The sequence below is a fragment of the Cupressus sempervirens genome, chromosome 4, assembly GCF_028749045.1.
Source record: "Cupressus sempervirens isolate cs-2001-9-10 chromosome 4, ASM2874904v1, whole genome shotgun sequence".
Taxonomy (NCBI): Eukaryota; Viridiplantae; Streptophyta; class Pinopsida; order Cupressales; family Cupressaceae; genus Cupressus; species Cupressus sempervirens.
This window is the reverse complement of record NC_143121.1, coordinates 58,093,098-58,106,935: the sequence shown is the minus strand read 5'-3', so window position 1 is coordinate 58,106,935 and position 13,838 is coordinate 58,093,098.

The following is a 13,838-nucleotide window of genomic DNA, read 5'->3' as shown; positions in this document are numbered from 1 at the left end:
GTCTGACATCTCCTTCATCAACTTCTCTAACCTATCCAACCAATCCTTGCTTTGCCTCTAGCCGTGACTATGCTTCACCTTTTTCCACCCACCTTTGGGAGTGCCTTTCATGGGGGAGGTGATGTCTTCCCCCCAACTTCTAGTTGGGGATGAGACAACTTCAAGGGTATCCAAGATGTGTGAGGGACTAGGAGGGCTAGAGATAGGCTTCTTTCAAATGTCTTGGTATGGTTTTTTACTCTTGGTGGGTTTTATCTCACTATCAGTAGACTCAGAGGGTGATCCCACAATACTTGGTGCCACTTTTGTGGCATGAACAAAATCAGAAATGAAGGGAAATTTCCAATTTCCAATTTTCAATTGTTCACATGAACATTAAGGAAATATTTGTATGAACATTCCCTGCATTTATGTTTTCTCAAATATAAATAAATATAAATAAGCATGTTCGCGTGAACATACAAAACTTGCTATTTTCATTGTGAAATTGTAATTTTTTGAAACGATATGTTCATGCAAACATATGTTTTTTTTAAAACTTTACTATTTTAAAAAAAAAAAAAAAACAAGTGTTTTGACCCTCAAAATTGGGATCAAATGGTCTCCTAATGTAAATCAATAAATGCCAAATTGTGCATCTCAAAGCAAGATTTCTAGTGACTATAATTTTAATAGGTATTGTAGTCATTAAGAATTTCAAAAATGAATTTAACTCGTTATAGGTTTAGTAATGATTTAACATCAATTGACTTCGACACTTCAAGAAAAATTGTGAATTAGATCCAAAAAATTAGAAAAATATCTAGGAAATAAGCTACTAAGATATTTTTGTATTAAAAAAAGAAAATTTGATTTATGATATATTGAGTTCAAGTTATCCTTGTCAAAATGAACCTATGTTTGAATTACGGTTGATGTCACTTGAAAATTTCATAAACTATATAATATTCAACCAAATTGAATCAAACCAAATGCATCCTTTAGATATTGATGTTACCAATCCATTGTCAAAAGAATTACCTCATTATCATTTCTAGAAAAAAAAGTTATGCTAGTCAAAATGGCTGTCACTCCTTAAAAATATTGATTTTTCATATGTACCACTTTTGGGGGGAGACGAAAAATTTGACTTCAGAGCTAAAGTCATGTTTGGAGGGGCTTTAATTTGTCCAATTGGAGATGTTTTCTAGTTCTCTAAGTATTCTTCTTGGTCCTCCTCATCTCCATATCTAAATCTATGAGGCTTATTTTTACCTTAGAGTCAGGGGTTTTCTTGATTTTTTTGTGGCTTGAGCCAAGGCTAGGGTCCACTGATATTATGGGAGTGATAGTAGCTAGTGGTTTGACTAGAAGCAATGGGTTTAAGACAAGGTGCTAACTTTGTAATATTTGATTTTCTGTTATTATTATTGCTATATTTAGTTTAAATTGAGGAAGTATTAAATATGTTTTATATTTCATTGGATCCTAAAAGGGTAGTGCTTCCTAAAAATTCATTCCTATAAGAACATCAATACATGACCCAATCAAAAATAATTATAATAAATGTAAAACATAAAAATCTCAGATATGAATATTGAGAAAATTAAAAACTAAAATTAAATGTAAAGATACTTACATTTAATTGGTTGAAATAGATCAAGATTTAATTTAATAAATTTATTATAATAAATAAATTATTTTAATTAATAAAAATATTATATAGAAATTTTTGATAATGAAGATGAGAGGCTTTCTATAGTGGTATCATCCATCAATGTATACATTTTAACATTTTAATAAATTTGGCATTCATATGAATGTTTTCTAATGAATTGGCAGAGTAGTCAATTGACGGGTTAGAAAATAAAATGGACAACATGGTATAATGTCACTCAAAATTAAATTAAAAAAAAAAACTTAACAGTGAAGATCATTACTTTTATCTAGCATGGTAGTCAAAATTGAAGTAAACTAACAAATTGGTAGGTGAAGAGTGTTACTTTTTTATGATAGCATGAGTGATAAGCTAAAACATCCTCTAATAATTTATAAAGTTCAAACTTGCTCATATTTATAATAGCCTCATGTATATTGATTTTCTCCTTGCTCCTCCTCAAGCTTGTTAGAGAGGCTTTCTTTAAGCTGAGAGGCTTTCTACAGTGATATCATCTATCAATGTAAACATTTTGGCATTTTTAATAAATTTGACATTCATATGAATGTTTCCTAATGAATTGGTAGAGTAGTCAATTGATGGGTTAGAAAATAAAATGGACAACAAGGCATAATAGCACTCAAAACTAAATTAAATAGACAAATTAATAGTGAAGAGAAATACTTTTATCTAGCATGGTAGTGTGAATTGAATTAAGCTGAATGAAAGAGTTTTTTTTCTCTCTACTAGTGTTTTGTGCGTTCTTTGAGTTTCCTTGTGTATGGTTCTCTGTCTAAGCTCTCCTTCTGTGTTTACCACCTATCAAACCACATTTAATGTGGGAGTTTTTAAGGCCAGTTTACAACGGCCCTAGCCAATGGTGATCCAGTTCTTTATACTGGTGTTCACATTGTTGTTTCAAAAAGCCATGACACCTCCATTGAACAAACAACCTCACAAACTCATCCTGAAGGTCTTTCACAAGGTAACCCTGATATTATCCTTCCTTTGCAATAATTTGATTCTACTTGTGATTGGTTAGAATAACATACCTTGATAGGGTATTTTGTGGGTAGGACTCCTCCTGAAGCTATGCTCCAAGAATGGGTTAAAAAGAGCTGGACTCCTCATGGAGTCTACCTTGATGCTGTGCAAAACCTTACCAAAGTTCTTTTTAAAAAATTTTCCAACTTGTCTTAGGAAGACACAATTTTTAGCAATGGTCCTTGGTTAATATGTGCCTCCCTACTAGTTTTTCAAAGATGGTCAAGAGATTTCACTGTCTCTGATAACAAAAAGCTTAGGGTTCCTATATGGGTTGAGTTACTTAGGTTTACTAATGTAGTGCAAGGTAGGAGAATCCCCAAAGGAGATGTCCTAGCATAACCACACAGTGGAAACAACACAAAAATACAAGAACAATGCAAGATTTGATACCAATCACAACTCTTTATTCATATAATAACTAATTACATGCAATATGCTCAGCTGTAAGGCCTTCTAGGTTAGGACCAAATACAAACAACACTTACAAAATCAATTTTGCAAGATCCCACAAGATCCACTTACAAACTCAATTCCAACTACTCTAGATCCACAACTGGATAAGAACACCAAGAAAATTCACACTTGTACCCTCTGGTCTACCAAGCAATCTTCAGGTTCCTAAGACACAACCCTAGCTCTTCAAGCTTTGCATCTATGCTTCATCCCCTTCTCCAAGATGGATGATCACTACTACTTAGAGACTCCACAAAACCCATTACTTATACCCAACTAAGCCACAAGTCAGCCTAACTCATTATAAACTAAATTAAATCCCTTACATTAAACATTGGTCTAGCCACAAGTTGACTACAACACTAAAGTAAATACCCATACATAAATTAAATGGGAAAAGTCAGATCACAGACAACTTGGCACCAACAAAAACCAATTCCAAGCCAAGCACTAGTAAATTCCTAAGCAAAGCTGAGCTTTAGAGACCATGCCAAGTTCTAGCGACCATGCCAAGTTCCTAGACCATGTCAAGTTCCCAGACCCTGTCAAGTTCTACAGACCATGTCAAGCTCCCGAAATATGTCGAGCTCCCAAACCATGTTGAGCTCCCAAACTTAACCAAAATCCCCCAAAACATGTAGAATTTCCAGCAAACCCAAGATGTTCTTTCATCATTTACCCTTATCATTTCAATTTTTTATTGAGTCCATTGCTAATACTCTTGGCAAAGTTATTCCCAAGGAACATGAATTTTTTTTGAATGCTTGTCTTCAGAAATGTGTATGCATTGAGGTTGATCTCTCCAAGGATCTCAAGAATTTTATGGAGATACAAATTGGTTCTCAATCTTTCTCTTAGATGGTACTTTATTTGAACCTTTTGAACACCTATTATAGTTTCCAGTTGGTGGAACATGAAGTTAAGCATTTCCCTTTGGCTATACCTAGGGTTAAATCCTCACCTAAAGAGGGCCCTATCAAACTAGAAAAAGGGAAGCAAAGGAAAGAATGGACCACTATTCGGCACAAGGGAAAAGTCCCTTGGCTCCTAAATAGTCATATTTTGTTGTCATTTTGGTTACTCCTATTTCAATAGGAGTGCAGACCCCAGCCATTATAGGGTCGATGAGGTTTTTCTGGAACTAAACTTTGGTGTTTCACAGGGGATCAAGGTAGCCACAAGTGCCAACACCTCGGCTGTGACTTGCACCCCACTTTTTTCTTCCTCCATTGTGACTTAAAATGTTTAGTGTTCTTGCAGCCCTCTCGGACATGTTGAGAAACCATAGGAGAAATGACAAGCTATTAGTCTAGAGGATTTTCCTTTTGGCTTTAACCAAGGTTTAACTTTCTTATAGAATAGTTACTCCTCTCTCAAAGATGAGGAAGACATGGAAGATTTTTTATGAGTTTTTTTTATCATAGAATGTGTGAGCTCTTATAGACCTCTAGCTATCTCTAGAAAGTACTATGTTAGGGATACCCATCACAGACTTGGTAATTTAGATTTTCTTTGTATGCAGAGGTTGAAATATTTGGTTTCATGCTTTCTTCTACATGTTACATCATTTGGCCAGATAGCATTATGATTTCCTCCTAACACAAATCTAGCAGAGCTGGTGTAACTTTACTCTTTTGTCATCTCGTCTTCATTCTATTCTTATTTCACATGGTTCTAACCCTATGTAAAAAATAATTTGGCTATTGGTTTCTATCAACAATCATTCTTTTGGAGTAGTTAATATTTATGCTTCCAATGATGTTGTGGAAAGATCTCAATTATGGGGATGGATTGCTAACAACTTGCCTCTAGTTGCTTGGGTTATATGAGGTGAAAATTCAATATGGCTGAGCTGGCCTCTAAAAAAGATGACATTTTTCCTTTTCAATAGACAAATAGGGAAGGGGAAGCTTGGTACTACATGCATAATAAATTGGGCCTTTTTTATCCCAATAGTAACTTCCACTAGCATACTGGGGTCCGACACACTTGGTCCAACTTTCAAGCTAACTTTGATTGCATTTTAAAACATCTTGATCATGCCATGGTTATTGCATAATCCTTTTTTCTCCTTTTTTGAGGATCAAAATTTACTTTTCATTTGTTTGTTAGATGTGATGTTATCAAACCACTATCCCATTTATTTTTCCATTTTGTGGCACACAACTATCCAGCGGGTTGTCACATCTTAGTTTTTCCTCAATACATTAGTGTTTATGCATGCTTCCACTATTTCTCATAGCCTATGTGTTTGGAATTTGGAACCACATCCACATTCTCAAATAAGGTGGATCTAGTGGTGGAATGATGCTCCTACTAGAACTTCTTGATTTTTGTGCATCTATGGGTAGCAGTTGGTGGTTTTCAGACAATGATCTTATGAATCAAATACCATAGCTCTAAAGAAATCTTTTGAGGCTCTCACTATTAACCCTTTTGATGTTGATTTTCAAATTTAGCTTACCAAGCTTCGTCATGAAAAATAGGTTGCAGATAATTATGCTACTCAAGGGGCCCAAATCAAAGCTTGTCTCCATTGATTGGAGGTTGGCGATAAGGTTTCGAAGTAATTCTTCCAGGCTCTTAGAGCCCATCATAGCAATCTTGGGATTAAAAAAATTAAACAAGGAACTTCTGCTCTCTCCAATCTCCCTAAGATCCTACAAGCTTTTGTTCACCATTACAAATATTGTGTTTGCTTTGCAGGAAAATTTGGTAGCTTTAGAGGAAGCTCTTAGAAAGTGCATTTTTGTTACTCAAATCTACCTAATGGTCAAGAAATGTGCTTTCTGTGAGTAGCTTCTCACCATCCAAGACCTCAAAGATGCAACTTTTTCCATGGCTGATGACAAGTCACTCGGGTGTGATGGGTTTCCTTGTAAATTTTACAAACATCTCTAGGAGTCTATTGCTCCCAACCTACACAAAGTTTATCTTGAAGGCTATCATTCTAAGAGTTTAGGAGCTATTATCAACAAAAGAAACATCAAATTCATATCCTAAGCTAGTGATCCTAAGAATATTTGCAATTGGTGGCCCATTACCTTGCTTAATGTGTCTTATAAGATTATTGTTAAGACAATTTTAGTTAAAATCTACCATCTCCTACCTTTAATTCTGTGGTTAGAGAAAATTGGCTTTATTAAGATAATATATATTCTTGACAACATGATTACTATCTAGGAAGGCATGGAGTGGGCTCACAAATCCAATCAGTCGTCAGTGTTTTTGAAATTTGATTTTGCCAAAGACTATGACTAGATTGAATGGCCTTTCATTTCAGCTATGCTCCAAGCTCTTGGTTTCTGTCCCAATTTTCTTTAGTCCATATAAATTCTTTTTGGAGATGTTAATGCTTGTATTACTATCAATAGCTCGCAATCTAAAGCCTTTGGGCTCTTTCATTCCGTCTAGTAGGGTTGCCCTCTGGCTCTAGCTTTATATGTTCTTCCTCCTGAAGGGTTTGCGTACTTGCTAGCCCACTCTATTTTTACCGGTTTGGTTCATGGCATTTCCTTGCTAGATTCCTCTTCCTAGTTGGTCAATGGACACTTTGCTAATGATTCCTTTCTCACTCTTCTGGAGAATAAGGAAAACATCACTAATGCTTTGCAATGGTAGGATAAATTTTTTCAATCCTCTGCATATGCTATTCAATGTCACAAAGCACTTTCTTATCAAAAATATTTTTTGCTAGCTCTTGTTAGATTATGGTGACTGATCAAAAAAAAATTTGGGCCATGGCCAACATGGTAGCCAACATACTATGGATGACATATGGCCGACATGTTATAACTCTAAAGTGGTTTAATACTTGTATAAAAGGGCTTAGGGTTGGATATTTTTTATTATGTTGTGATGCAAAATTGGTTCTTGTGGCAGTATTGAGCTGTAAGGGATTACGGATTGTAATCTGGTTGTAATCACTAGATTGTAATAAGATTAGACTTGCTATTTGGTGGATGTAGCCTAGGGATTGAGTGAACCACATTAAATCTTGGTGCCTTGTGTTCATTTTTGTGTGATCTATTATTTTCTGTTATTGGTTATATTTGAATGTAATTTTTATTTTTGTCTGTGGTTTATCCTAACAAGTGGTATCAAAGCGAGGTTGTCTTTCAGTTATCCTCTACAGGAAAGTCTCACGGTTAAGTGGGAGTCTCATGGTTGAGTGGGAGCAATGGTAGATGAGGGTAAGCTGAGGGTTGAAAAGTTTAATGGGCAGAACTTCCATTTATGGAAGAAGCAAATGGAAGACTATCTATATCAGAAGGATTTATGGAAGTCGTTGGAAGGGAAAGCCAAGAATCAGGGAACTATGTCAAAGGCTGAATGGGATCTTTTGAATAGAAAGGCACTCAGAAGCATTCGGTTATGCTTGGCACCATCAGTGGCATTTAATATTACAAAAGAAAAGACAACAGAAGATTTGATGAAAACCCTAGCGACACTGTATGAAAAGCCCTCCGCTTCAAATAAGGTATTTCTCATGAAGCGTTTATTTAATATGAAAATGGCAGAAGGTGGATCTGTTGCAGATCATTTAAATGAGTTTAATACTATTACTAGTCAATTATCTTCTGTGGGTATCAATTTTGATGAAGAAATTAGGGCTCTCTTGATTTTGTGTTCTTTAACTGAAAGCTGGAATGGATTGGTAATGGTTGTGATTAATTCTGTTCTTGGATCTAGTACCCTAAAATATGATGATGTGATTGGTGTTATTTTAAGTGAGGAAACTCGTAGAAAATTCTCAGGTGGATCTACATCAAGAAGTGCTTTGAATGCACAAAGCAGGGGTAGAACGACTAAAAGAGGAAGTAACTCTGGAAATCATGGAAAATCAAGAGGAAAGTCAAAGGGGAGGAAGTCTCAATTGAGAGAACCAAATGATTGCTGGTACTATGGGAAACCAGGGCACAAAAAGAAATATTGTTCGAATCGAAAGAAAAATGAAGGAGATAAATCAGATGGAGACAAGGAGGAAAATGTGGTAAGAAAAAAATCCGAAGAGGATGCTTTGCTTCTGTCTTTAGAGAGTGTTGATGATTCATGGGTTTTAGATTCTGGTGCTTCATTTCATGCTACACCTCATAGAGGTTATTTCATTGATTATGTCCAAGGGGATTTTGGGCTTGTTTATTTGGGGGATAATGAACTCGATGATGAGGGTTGTGTAGTTACTTTTAATGATAAAAATTGGAAAGTTTCAAAAGGTTCCCTTGTAGTAGAAAAAGGTGTGAAAGCAGGCACCTTATATCTTTGTACATGTCATATTGCTCCCTCTACTTTGATTGTTTCATAGGAAAATGAATGTTCAAGAACAATTGCTGTAGTTGAGCAGGGATAACAAATAGTTGTTGTAGATTCTGATACAGTGATGTGGCACAATAGACTTGGGCACATGAGTGAGAAAGGTATGAAATTAATTCATTCAAAGAAAGTTTTACCAAGTCTGAAATGTGTGAATATGGATTTCTGTGAAAGTTGTGTGTATGGAAAAAAAGAGAGAGTGATTTTTGTAAAGACTAGGAAGGAAAACAAAAAGGAGAAATTAGATCTTGTGCATACAGATGTATGGGGACCAGCTTAGGTATCTTCCCTTGGTGGCTCTCATTATTATGTTACATTTATTGATGACATAACTAGAAAAGTATGGGTTTATTTCCTTAGACAAAAATCTGATGTATTTCAAACTTTTAAGAAATGAAAACGCTTGGTTGAAAATGAGACTGGTAAGAAATTAAAATGTCTCAGATCTGATAATGGTGGTGAGAATTGCAGTCATGAATTTGAAGATTATTGCTCCACTAATGGTATTTGTAGACAGAAAACTATTCCAAGGACTCCACAGGAAAATGGAGTGGCTGAATGCATGAACAGGACTATAATGGAGCGCGCAAGGAGCATGAGGTTGCATGCTGGGTTGACCTTACACATGTGGGCGGAGGTTGTCAATACTATAGTATATTTGATAAATAGAGGTCCCTCTACTCCTTTGGGCTGTGGTATTCTGAAGGAAGCATGGATTGGTAAGAAGGTGAGTTATTCTTTTCTCAAGACATTTGGTTGTGAAGCTTTTGCTCATATAGACTCTAAAAATAGAACCAAGCTAGAAGCTAAATCAAAGAAATGTGTCTTTGTGGGATATGGCATTAATGAATTTGGTTATAGGCTTTGGGATTTTGAAAATCTTAAAATGGTTAGAAGTTGGGATGTCATATTCAATGAGAAAGTGTTGTACAAAGATCTATTGCAGCAACATGAGAAGAAAGAAGATGATTATGTAGTGCTAGATGATACTCCAAAAGTTGATGTTCCAGCCATTCCTTATGATGTGCAACAACTACAACAAAAAATACCACACACACCAGTGAATGTTAGATGGTCAATGAGGCAAATTAGACCTCCATAAAGGTTTTCTCCCTCTTTGTATTCTATTTTACTTACTGATGCTGGTGAACCTAAAAGTTATGATGAAGCTGTGCAGGTGGATACTAAGATTCAGTGGGAGTCTACAATGAAAGATGAAATGGACTCTTTACTAAAAAATAAGACATGGGATTTTTGTAAGTTGCCTGTAGGTAAAAAGGCTTTACAGAATAAGTGGGTTTACAGGTTGAAAGAAGAGGAAGGAGGTAAGAAAATATTTAAGTCCAGGTTAGTTGTAAAAGGATTTGCATAGAAAAAGGGAATTGATTTTGATGAGATATTTTCTCCTGTTGTTAAAATGACTTCTATCTGTACTGTTTTAAGTCTTGTGGCTACTAAAGATTTGCATTTAGAGAAATTGGATGTTAAAATAGCCTTTCTTCATGGTGATTTGGATGAAGAAATATATATGGCCTAGCCATAGGGATTTGAGGTCAAAGGTAAGGAGAACTCAGTGTGCAAATTGAAGAAAAGTTTATATGGCTTGAAGCAAGCACCTCGGCAATGGTATCTGAAATTTGATAGGTTTATGCATGAGCATGGCTATAACAGGTGTCATTTAGATTATTGTGTTTATTTTAAGAGGTTGGATGATGATAGCTACATTATTTTATGTCTATATGTTGATGATATGCTTGTAGCTGGGTCTAACATGGATCATATTAAAGGGGTTGAAATTCCAGTTAGCACATGCATTTGCTATGAAGGATTTGGGGGCAGAAAAACAAATCCTTGGTATGAAGATTTGTAGAGATAGGAAGAACAAAACCTTGATGCTATCTTAGGCTGATTATGTTGAGAAGGTGTTGTAATGTTTCTCTATGGAGCATGCTAAACCTGTCAGCACAACTTTACCTGGTTAGTTGAAATTGACTAAGGAGATGTGTCCCAAGACATAGGAAGAGGAGGATAAGATGTTCAAGGTACCCTATGCTTCAACTGTAGGAAGTTTGATGTATGCTATGGTATGCATTAGGCTAGATATTGCACATGCAATGGGAGTCATTAGCAGGTATATGAGTCATCCAAGATTTGAGCATTGAAATGTTGTCAAGTGGATTCTTTGATATTTGAGAGGAACATCCAATAAGTTTTTACACTTTGGGGGCTCTACTACTAATTTACAGGGCTATGTTGACTCAGATTTGGTAGGGGATATTGATACCAGGCAGAGTACTACATGTTATGTCTTTACTGTTGGTGGGGCAGCTATGAGTTGGGTTTCTAGGTTACAAAAGATTAATGCTCTATCCACTATAGAGGTAGAGTATGTTGCTGCTACAAAGGCAGCCAAGGAGATGATATGGCTTCAGTTCTTCTTGGAAGAATTGGGACATCCTTAGAAGGATAATTATTTTTTTACAGATAGTCAAAGTGCCATTCATCTTGCTAAGAATTCAGCTCTGCATTCTAAGACCAAACACATACAATTGTGGTACCATTTCATTCGGTCAGTTTTGGAGGATGGACAATTAAAGCTGGAGAAGATAAATAGCAATGAAAATCTAGCAGATATGTTGAGGAAGGTTGTAACAAGGTAGAAGCTGAACTCCTCTTCAGCTTCGGTTGGTCTTTTAAACTAAACATGAATAAAAGAATAGCAGAGTCTTGGGTGGTTTGATCCAGTGGGAGCCCCATGTGGTAGTGGTATTGGTATAGGATTAGTGTCCAAGTGGGAGATTGTTGTTTAGTGTGGAGCCTAATTAGTCCCCAAGTGGGAGATTGTTAGATTATGGTGATTGATCAAGAAAGTACTGTACATACTTCATAAATAGTGGGGTTTGGGGCATCACTCCGAATTTTTTTTTTTTGGGCCGTGGCTAACATATTATGGCCGACATATGGCCGACATGTTATAACCCTAAAGCGGTTTAATTGGTTCTTATGGCGGTATTGAGTTGTAAGGGATTACGGATTGTAATCAAGTTGTAATCACTAGATTGTAATAAGATCGGACTTGTTGTTTGGTGGACGTAGCCCAGGGATTGGGTGAACCATGTTAAATCTTGGTGCCTTGTGTTCATTTTTGTGTGATCTATTATTTTCGATTATTGGTTATATTTGCATGTAGTTTTTATTTCTATCTGTGGTTTATCCTAACAGCTCTACCTTGGCTTGACAAATTTTAATTGAAATGGGTCACACACAATGAGACTTTCCTCTTTCTAAGCATTCTATTTTCATTTTAAGCTTCCCTAGTTGACTTGTGGAATGTTGTGCTTGTCAAGATTGCAAAGAAGCTTGACTATTGGCTTACTAAACCCCTTTCTCTTGCAGGAAAATTTTTGATTTTCTCAAAGGTCCTAGCAACTACACATGTCTATTATTCTTCCTATTGGGTTCCTTCCAAAGATTCTTATTTGAAATTAGAATGATTGCTCTAGGATTTTCATTGGACTTATGGTTCCAACCATCATGGCTTTTATAGAGTTGCTTGGGATTTTTGTTGTCTCCCCATAGAGTCTAGAGGCCTTGGCCTTCTCTCCATGTAGAAGTAAGGCCTTGCTCTTTGTGCCAATTGGATTATGTGTTCCATTACTGGAGATCAAGCTTGGAATATTTTAGTTTTACATTGCATTTCTTCTAGGTTCCTTGTTAATAAGTCTACATGGAAGGGGATTGACTTGCAAACCCTTCTCATCATGTGAGAACCCATGCACATATTGGGCTCTTTTGTTATTAAGAGCATATGGAAAGCTTGGGAATCTTTCAAGCCTTGGCTTGGATAATCTGGTGATGGGTTCCATCATGGGATCTCTTTGAAACAACAAAACATTTGGTGGTATCCTCTATTTACCATCCAGGGTATTTCTTTGACCAAGACTCAAGGTGCTAGTGATCTACATTTTTTCAAACGTGGCTTGAAGAATCCTAAGAAACTCTTTTCAAGGGTCTCCTTGAGATTCAATTCCTTGGAGGATATGCAAGTCCAATTCCATCTTGCCCATTTAGATCAGCAAAGTTTTGATCTGTTGCTTTTTGCAATTCCATATCACTTAATTAACAAGGTGGTTATTCAATTTAGTTGACATTGGTGGATAGACTTGAAGTGGTATCCTACAACTCCCTTCACTAGGTACAAGCCATGTTTGGGATATCAATGGCATTCTTCCCATTTTTTGATGGTGGATACCCTCAACAAGCACTAGCATTTGTACTCTTCCCTTTCTCAGTGGAGAAAGTGTTTCGACACTATTTGGAGTGCCATTACAGAACCCAAGATTGCACATTTTTCTTGGTGCCTAGATTTTCAAGGTCTTCCCTTTGGGCCCTGGCTCAAGCATATTAGGGTTCTCGATCCTTGATGTCCATTTTGTGGGAAGAAAGATTCATTTTTGCATATCTTTTGGTTCTATAGATGCACTCAAAACTATTGGCACTAGACTCATGATTTTCATAAGTCATTTTGGCCTAAACCTTTTTCCTAGAATATGATTATTTTGGGTGATTATGCCAAGTTCCTTAGAAAATTTACTAAAATCTAGCATACTTTCAGGATTGAGATTTTGTTTACTCTGTAGAAAGATAGAAATGTTGTTCTCACTTGTAGGCTTCTCACCACTACTCTCCTAGTGGTGGAAATGGTGGTTGGCATTGTTGCTTGGCTTCCCCATCCCATGGTGGCATAGGCTAGTCCCTGAGCCTAGTGGCTCCCCCTTCTAGTGCTCAATGTGTTGTTTCTAGTAAATGACCCTTTTCACCTAGAGTTAGCTATTTCACCTCTGTAAAATCATAACAAAGATAAAGACTAGACCCCCAATGTGTTGTTTCTAGTAAATGACCCTTTCGCCTAGAGTTGCCTATTTCACCTTTGTAAAATGATAACAAAGATAAAGACTAGACCCCCAATGATGTTGTTTATGGCTAGACTATTCTCAGCTTTCCTAATAATTGCATAGATGATTAGGGATTTAATGATCCAAATGAACCAGCCCCCTTAGCTAGCACTACTTTGACTACCTAAGGGTTGTTTCTTATAAGTTTTTTTTGATGAATAGTTGATGATTCTGGCTATGGCCATGTGAACTTTTGTGAGTTGATCTTGTATCCCTTGGTTTCTTTTTTGTGAATTGTAACTATGTTATTTATTAATAGAAAAGGATTATTCATAAAAAAAAAAAATTAAACGGACAAATTGACTCACATTTATTTGACATCTTGAGTGATAAGCTGAAAAATTCTCTAATAATCTATAAAGTTTAAACTTTCTCATATTTATTTAATAGCCTTGGTTATACTTAATTTTCCCTTTCTCCTCCTCATCATTGGC